The sequence below is a fragment of the Otolemur garnettii genome, unplaced genomic scaffold (genome assembly GCF_000181295.1).
Source record: "Otolemur garnettii isolate 467f Iridium unplaced genomic scaffold, OtoGar3 scaffold00180, whole genome shotgun sequence".
NCBI lineage: Eukaryota > Metazoa > Chordata > Mammalia > Primates > Galagidae > Otolemur > Otolemur garnettii.
The window spans coordinates 806,307-815,254 of record NW_003852575.1 but is presented as its reverse complement, the minus strand read 5'-3'; positions in this window follow the sequence as shown (position 1 = coordinate 815,254).

Here is an 8,948-nt window from a genome sequence, read left to right as displayed (position 1 = left end):
CGATGGGCGCTTGGAAAGAACCGATATTCTGCTGCTATTGTATACACATATTTACCACAATTAGTCAAGTTGGTGCATGGTGCTATTTGCTAGTCAGTAACTAGTGTTGCTGAGTTTCTGTTTAGTTTTTTCTATAAATTATTTGGGAAAGAGTGCAGAAATTTTCATCTATAATTGTTGATTTGCCAACTCCTTTTGGCAAATGTTTTTGCTTTGTTTGCTGTACACATAAACATTTAGGGTTGTTATGTCTTCGTGACGAGTCGACCCTCTGTCAGTGTGAAATGCCCTTCTGCATCCAGCTAATACATCCAGCTAATAATCCTTTCCCTGAAGTCTGTTTTTGCTGATGTTCCTATCACCTTTCTCTTCCTTTATTTTAATTATTATTTGCATGGAACATCTATTTAAATCCTTCTACCTGTCTTGTCATTTAAAGCAGGTTTCTTGTAGATCACACAGTTTTTTCTTTTTTTTTTAATCTTACAAGTTCTGTCTTTTTTTTTTTTAAATCTGGGGCTGGATTTGAACCCACCACCTCTGGTATATGGGGCCGGCGCCCTACTCCTTAGAGCCACAGGTGCCGCCCACAAGTTCTGTCTTTTGATCAGAGTGTAGACCATTGCATGTTATATAATTATCAATATGGCTGAGTTTAAATCTATCACTTCATATTTTTTCTATCTATCACATCTTTTTTTAATTTTTTCCTCTCAGTTCTAATTTTATTTTGGATAGGTATAGATATAAATTTTACTATTCTATTTATATAGACTATTAGCTGATAAGTTACATTCTTTTATTATTTTAGTTATTTGAAGACTTACAGTATTTAAGTTTAGCTTATCATAATTCGTATGGAAATAACTTGCCATTTCACATGTTATGGATAATTCTTAGAATATTATATTTCTATTTTTGTCATCCTTTGTATAAATATTGTCACATATTTTACTTCTCATATAATCTTAATGACAAAATACATTTTCACTATTTTTGCCTTAAACATTCAATTATCTTTTAAAGAATTTTTAAATGAAGCAAAAATTTTATATTTACCAGTATAGTTATCAATTTCAGTGCTCTCCATTCTTTTGTATCGATCAGAATTTCGATGTGGTCATACAGTTCATATCATCGTGGTATAAATTACTCGATTGAAATAATTATTGTAGCGTAGGTTTCTTGGAAGGGAATTCTTACAGCTTGTGTTGTCAGGAAAAGATTTTATTTTACTTTCATTTTCAAAGAATTATTTTCCATGCATATGCAATTATAGGTTGATGAATGTATTTATCATCTATTAGTAATAACCCCACCACCCTTTAAAATATCATTTCTTCGTCTTCTGGTCTACATAGTTTCTGATAAGGAGTCTGCAGTCATTCTTACTTGGTTCCTTTGTCCTTATATCCATTTTCTCTCTCTGCTTTCAAGAACTTGTCTATCTCTGTTCTTAAATTATTTTATTGTGATGTTCCATCACGTAGCGTATATGTGTGTTTATCCTACTTTGGGTATGTTGAGCTTCTTGGATCACTGGCTGTATAATTTTCATCAAATTTGGAAACATTTCAGACGTCTCTTCAAATGCTTTTATCTCCTCTCTTTTAGGGATTTCAATTACCATTATGGTGGACGACTTCCTGTTTTTCTACAAATCACTGAAGTTCAATTCATTTTTTCCTCAATCTTTTTTCTCTCTGTGCTTCATTTTGGATGAATTCTATTGCTGTACCTACAACGTTCATTGATCTTAAAGGAAACCCCAAATGTGACTAAACTAAGGAAGCAGGCCTAAGTTCGCTCTGACCCTTCCCCATTTCTCAATTTTCTCTCTCCCAAAGCACAAGACGAGCCCCTTCTCTCATGTGCCCTTACTTACCTGGAGACTAGACCTGCCAAAGGGGAGCATAGTTGCCTTCCCTGAAATTTCTTTAACCAGAGAAGATTAAAAGTCACATAACAGAGGAAGAAACTGAGGATATTATAAAATATGAGCTGGACTTCATTCCAAAACCCTTGTCTGCTCTGTGTCTCATTCAGTTTTCAAAGATAGTTACTTACTAGCCATTGTCTAAGCATCAGGCCCATTCATTGCCCCCTGAAAATCATTTACTATCCCTCAAATTGCCACATTTCCCCTGTCACTCATTCCCCTATGAAGAAGGGTGCATAAGCATTATCACTGGGTTATTGAATAATCATTCTTCTGCAATTCCCCTGTGCTATGCACATTAAATAAATTTCATATGCCTTTTTCTCTCATTAATCTGCCTTTTGTCAGTTGGTTTTCAATGACCCTTCAGAGGGTGAAGGGGAAAGTGTTCTCTCCTCATCCTTACGGACTGAGCACTGTGAGCAGGAAACCAAAACTGCTCTGCTCTTCTGGAAGCCGCAGCCAAGGGAACCCAGGCCCCTGCAAGCTTTCAGAGGCTAAGAAATTCTTACCAGTTAGACTCACTCCCTGTGGAATTTGGCTGAGCAGATGCTGAAAAATAGTGTTGGTGTCTTTGTCTTTTTCAAGTTTAAGATTAATGGGAGAAAGCGTTGGTGTGTCTGTGTCAGGTGTAGCAGCTCTCGCGTGTTTTTTGTATGAATATTCATATTGTCTAATCCTTTCCCTCCCAGAAATAGTGTTTGTTTTTCCCTTCTCCTCGTCTTCCTGTGTTGTTTTGCCCTACGAGGGGTACTACTGGGTAGGACACAAGCCTAAACCCCTCTAACCCCTCATGTGAGCCCATCGGCACAGACCGGTGAGTTTCGTAGTCTCAGCACATCACCAGTATCTATGTAGACAAATTGTGTGTGGGTTTCTGAAATAAAAGCTGGATGAGGTTACCTTCTCACTGTGTTATGTCCTTAGCAGTTTGAGGAGCAACCAAGTAGGCGTGCCCCCTCTTGGTCTCTTCCCCTGGGGCTGTGATTGTCAGTTCTTGTCTTGCAGCTGGGCTGAAAGAACTTGGAACCCCAAGACATGTGAAATTTTAAGAAACTTTTTGTTTGGAACATGCCAAACACAGAGGGCAGTTTGGCATTAGGAGTTTTATCCATACGGGGCTTTGCTCCTGACTCTGTTGGCTGGTTAATGCTGGGAAAGCCCAGCTCCAGAAGTGCCCACCTGGGGCCAAAGGGCGGTGAGGGTCTATGACAGGAGGTGCCCCCAGGTCCTTTTGGGAGGACCAGAGAGACACCATTCCCACAAACACCATCCTTAACTGCCCATGGCAACAAAGATCTTTTGCTGTCTCAGCTTATCTCTGGAAGTGAATTTTTGAGGATGACGGGGCTGCTGCTTCTACCCCCTTTCCAGATATGTCTCTTGCTTATATGGTTAACAAAGAAAAACTTACTGTAAGCCTGGAAAATGACCTCCTGCTCTTTCCACGAAAAGGCTGACTTATTGGATTGAGTTGCTATTGAAGTAAGCCCCATCACTGGAAATTCTAATCTTCAACAGCCAGATGATTTATCTTTTGAATTAGAATGACTTCTATATATGAAAAAGAATTTGGAGAGCTCTCTCCTTACGTAATTGCCTTATTCGTATTTATGAGAGAATCAAATTAAAAGAAAGACACATAATAATGTCATGGATAATCTTAAAAATTAAACACCAAAAATTTGACCTAAAAAAAGTTAAAATTTTTTTTTGATCACTCAAACTACTAGCTTTGAATTTCCTGCAAGGGTTGTAAAGGAAAAAAAAAGCCCTCCAGCCTAGATCTGTGATTCATCCCTGCCCCCAGTTTGCTTGGCTTCTCCATTCAGGGAGGGGGTCCTTTGGAAATGTAAATCCTTTAACTCAGAAGAAAAACTATTTTTAAAAAATCACTTTGAGTTATTTGTTTTGAATTTGCATTTGTATGACTTTGAACCTTTGAAATATCCATATATTGGTAATGGACAGACAGAATTTCTGTTGTCTCACTGACTGTCTGTTTTAATTTCCCATCTATGGGGCCCACGAATTGTGGGGACTGTGTGTGCAGGTGATCAGCTGAGAAGCTGGGACTCTACAGAACATGGCCAGAGATGTGGGTCATTCCCCATTTGCAACTAGTGGAACTTTACTGCCTTTAAGTTGTCATTGGCCATGGTCTCTATGTCGAAAGGGTTGCGGATTTTGCTCCCTCTTTGGGGACGTTGGTAAGGCCCTGAAGGGCTTCTTGCTCTTAGTCTCATGTGTGCTTGTAAGTTTTGGCTCTGAGTCACTTGTTTAGATATACGTCTGGTTTAAAGCTTTTGTTTGTACTTAGAGTGTGACAGCAACTTTTTTCCTGTTTACCTCACATCCTTGGAGAACTGCATCTCCCACCGTCCCTGGGAACCAGAGCCATGAGTGTGGCAGGCTCTGCCCAGGTCACAAGAGGCAGGCATGCTCCTGCTGTCACACCACTGCCACCACCATTCTCTCAGCTCCAGCAAAGACCGGCTGCTTGCACAGCAGAAAGTTGCTGCCTGCATATTTAAAAGGACTTTAAAAAAAAAAAAAAAAAAAAACAGCTCTGTGGTCAAAACTCAGCTTAATTAAAAGCAGATATACATCTTTATTCTCCTTTAAGTCCTATTTCTCCTGAGGGAACTTCTTAGTCAACTAGACCCCTTGCTCACAAACCCCTGCCATCTAGAATTTCATTGGGTTTTTGGAAAACTTAATATTGCCTCAACCGGCTTTTGAGGGGCCACTGACCTCTATCCTGCCTACTTTTGCCATCTTCAAACTTTTATCCAGTTACATTTAATCCTCTATCGTCTCTATTTGGAGATCAAGAGATAAAAAATTACTAAAAGGGGGCGGCACCTGTGGCTCAAAGGAGTAGGGCGCGGCTCTATATGCTGGAGGTGGTAGGTTCAAACCCAGCCCCAGCCAAAAAAAATTACTAAAAGGAATTACCAGAGTTTTGGCGATCACATAAAAAATCTAAAAAGGAGACTTGTAACAATGCTCAGAACACTCAAGGGACGCAGAAAAGGCACCCCTGGTGTCTTCTGGTGTTCCCTTGTTTTCCTCCTGACTCCCGAGAGTCACGGTCTAAAGCGCTGCTCTTTTTGCACTGAACATTCTGATCCCTTTGACTTTGAGATACCAGCATTATACTTATGTGTGTTGTATGTTGTATCTACGTGTGCGTATAGGTCTACATATGTGTTTGTATACTGCTCACTGGTACTACGTTGATTTTAAAATAAACACTCAGAAATTGAGTAAATAGGTCCAAATGCTTTTCCAGTTTATACGACTCTAATGACTCTTTGGTGAATAAAGCTAGTTTTAAAATTATTGCTAAAGTGAAATATAATGTGCTCACGACCATCGAAGTTAATTCAAATATTTTTGCCTGGATCTACTGGTCAGACAGATTTATGCTGTCTCTTTAGAATGTTTTAAGGTTTATAAAACTGTTGCTTCTGTGACATTTTTTATACTTGCTTGATTTGTTTCTGAGATAAACCTGTGAAGACTGGCTGCTGGGCTCCCCTGAGGCCTTATGCCCGTCTGCCTGGGAGCTTATATTTCGGATTTTGGAACCCTCTGGATTCTGGGATCTGGACAGGTGGCCCTGGTGAGGCCTGGGGACATGCGTGCTACCAGCTGCGCAAAAGAGCCAAGCCCCATAAGACCCCTCCTTCTCTGGCCCAGCTCTGCCTCTTGATCACGCTAATGAGGCTGGATTTTTCACACCCTGTGTTCACAGCTCTGTCCTCTGACCTCTGTCCTGGGCCCTGCACCTGGTAGATAAATCCAGGGCCCAGGCCAGATGTGTGGCTCACGTCTATAATCCTAGTACTCTGGGAGGCCAAGGCAGGCAGATTGCTTGAGCTCATAAGTTGGAGACCAGTTTGAGCAAATAGTGAGACCCCTCCCATCTCTACTAAAAATAGAAAAGTAGGAATAGCACAGAAAAGCACTAAGCTGAGGCAAGAGGACCATTTGAGCCCAAGAGTTGGAGGTTGCTGTGAGCTATGATGCCATGGCATTCAACCCAGGGCAACAGCTTGAGACTCTGTCTCAAAAATAAATAAATTAATTAATTAATAATAATAAATAAATAAATCCAGGACCCAGATTTCCCCTTCCTAAACATAGGTACTCAGGACCAGGATGACTGGAGGTGAAACACTAGAGGCATTAGTTCAGTACCTCAAGTCATTATTCAGTCTTCACATAAGAGTGGCTAATGCAGGGGTAGCCTGATTTTGCTTTAAAAAAATAATAATAACTAAGGTTAGCTTAATTTTCTATGAGTAGTTCCAATATAATTGTTAAGAATAAGCAAATCAGGTAAATATAAATGAAATAAACATTAATAAACTTGCCACAATTTCAAAATTCTTTTTAGTAATTTAGAATTTTAAAGTCATGTTACAGTAAATTAAGTAACAGATAGTCAAAAAATGCCTGAGTCATTTCTAAGTAAGTTAAAACCCTAACATGCTAACTAAGAAATGTAAGTTTGGTTTGGCGACGGTTGCACAGTGGTTAGAGTGCCAGCTACATACACTGAGGCTGGCGGAGTCATACCTGGCCTGGGCCAGCTAAAAACAACAATGACAACTGCAACAAAAAATTGCCGGGCATTGTGGCAGACGCCTGTAGTCCCAGCTACTTGGGAGGCTGATGCAAGAGAATTGCTTAAGCCCAAGAGCTGGAGGTTGCTATGAGCTATGACGTCTCTACCAAGGACAACATAGTAAGACTCTGTCTCAAAAAAAAAAAAAGAAAATGTGAGTTTAAGTTTATTACATGTATACATTGACATCTTGTTTTTATATGATTTCAAAAACCTAAATGTAAACATAAAAAATTAAGAAAGCATATCTTTGTAAAAATTATGAATAATTTTTATCTACAAACATATAAAAGAATTAAAACTACTTCTTAGGCTTAGCAACAGTTAAAATTTTGATTAATATACATACTAACACTACTAAAAATAAGGAAAATTCTGTGTCTAGCTCATGCACCCAGAGCCTATGCCAACCCAGAAAATTTGCAACTTTTCTCTGCTGCGTTCCTGGTAAGAATACTCTTCTTCTTTATGTCTCCACATATTTGTATTTATTACCAAAGAATGAAACTTTCAAAAAGCTAGGGGATTTGGGCAGTGGTGGTGGGAAGGGTTAGGGGAGAGATGGTTGATGACACACTTCACTGGAGAAAAGAAATTCCAGTGAAGGAGGATGAAGTTAGGCAGAGCCCTAGAGTTAGTGCAAGGAAGAATTGTGATTTTTAAAATATCCTTTATTGGTACAGAGTCCTACGACATCAGTGGTGTGATAGGAGAGCCACCTCCATACAGCAAAGCCACCAAAGATGAAGGCCCTGGGTCATGGGCCAAGCGTCCCGCCCATCACTGAACCTGTTTGGTGTAGCAGAGTTCTCACCAGCTCACTCAGCTGCTGTTCCTACCTCCCTTTAGGAGCCCTCCAGTACTACAATGCCAGGAAACTAAAAACCCCACTTAGCAGAGCCAGGAATTTGAATGTGGGTTAGATTTGGTCAAGCAGACGTTCCCATGAGACTGGGAGGACGCAAGCAACGGGAGGCAGTGGCCCTGCTCGTGTTCAGGGAAATCAGAGACCTTCACAAACAATAGCACGCTGGTTCTCCTGGAGAAGTTCTGGCAGTTTCTGAAGTCTGGGTCCTAGAATCTTAAGATACTGAGCAGAAGGTGATGGCAACAGCAGTGTTTCCACCAGAAGAGTTCTGTGAACTCTTGAATGCGTCTACGGTGAAGGTTCAGCATCTCCCTTGATTGCCATTGTTTCTAGTGTAGCAATCAAACCCTATCTTGGGATCTCACTGAGGTTCTGTAAGATCCATCAGACCATCTGATAAATCACGGTCTTCTTCAAGTAACTAGGAATGTTCCGCTGTCTGCTGCTAGGAGCCATAACCAGTGATCTCATCACCAATGGAGATGATCAGTGGAGGTCACCATCAAGTCTAGGTAAATGGTTCTTCTTTGAAAAGTAGACTGAACTGAGGTGAGAACAAAAGTGATGGGAGATGTTCTGCTCTGTGCAAAAGATAATTAAAAATCATAAAGGACCATTTTCTGGGCATATTACCAATATGGACATAAAAAGACATTTAAAATATCTCATATTACTAACCACAGAAGAAATTTAGAATACAATTAACACATCTCAAAAATTTCTTTCAAACTTTTCAGGAATTAGGTTGTATCAACTATTCCAGAGCGTAGGAAAAGATGGACATCTACACAACCTGTTTATGAAGCTAGATTAACCCTGATTTCTGTACCTAACGAAGATAACACTAGAAAGAAAACTGTAAGCCAGTTTCATTGAAGACTAATTTAAAAATCCTAAATAGTATCTGCAAAATAAATTGTATTTGAAAAGAATTTTCTTCTAAGATCAAGAAAAGCATATCCTGGGAGCACAAAAGAGTTCAATGTTAGGAAATCCAGCGTTACAATATTGGGTCAATAGTCTCCACTTGGCTCAGTGCCCTAGCACAGTGGTTATGGCGTCAGCCACCTGCGCTGAGGCTGGCAGGTTCTAGCCTGGCCCGCGCCAGCTAAACAACAATGACAACTGCAACAAAAAATAGCCAGGAGTTGTGGCAGGCACCTGTAGTCCCAGCTACTTGAGAGCTGCAAAAGAATCGCTTAAGTCCAAGAGTTTGAGGTTGCTGTGACTCATGGAGTCACGGCACTCTACCAAAGGTGACATAGTGAAACTCTGTCTCAAAAAAAGTCTCTACTTATCACAGTGATGTAGAGGGTATTAAAGAACACCTAAAACATAATCTCTTTTTCTTTTTTTTTTTTTTGAGACAAAGCCTCAAGCTGTCCCCCTGGGTAGAGTGCCATGGCATCACAGCTCACAGCAACCGCCAACTCCTGGGCTCAAGTGAGTCTCCTGTCTCTGCCTCCCAAGTAGCTGGGACACAGGTGCCCACCACAACACCTGGC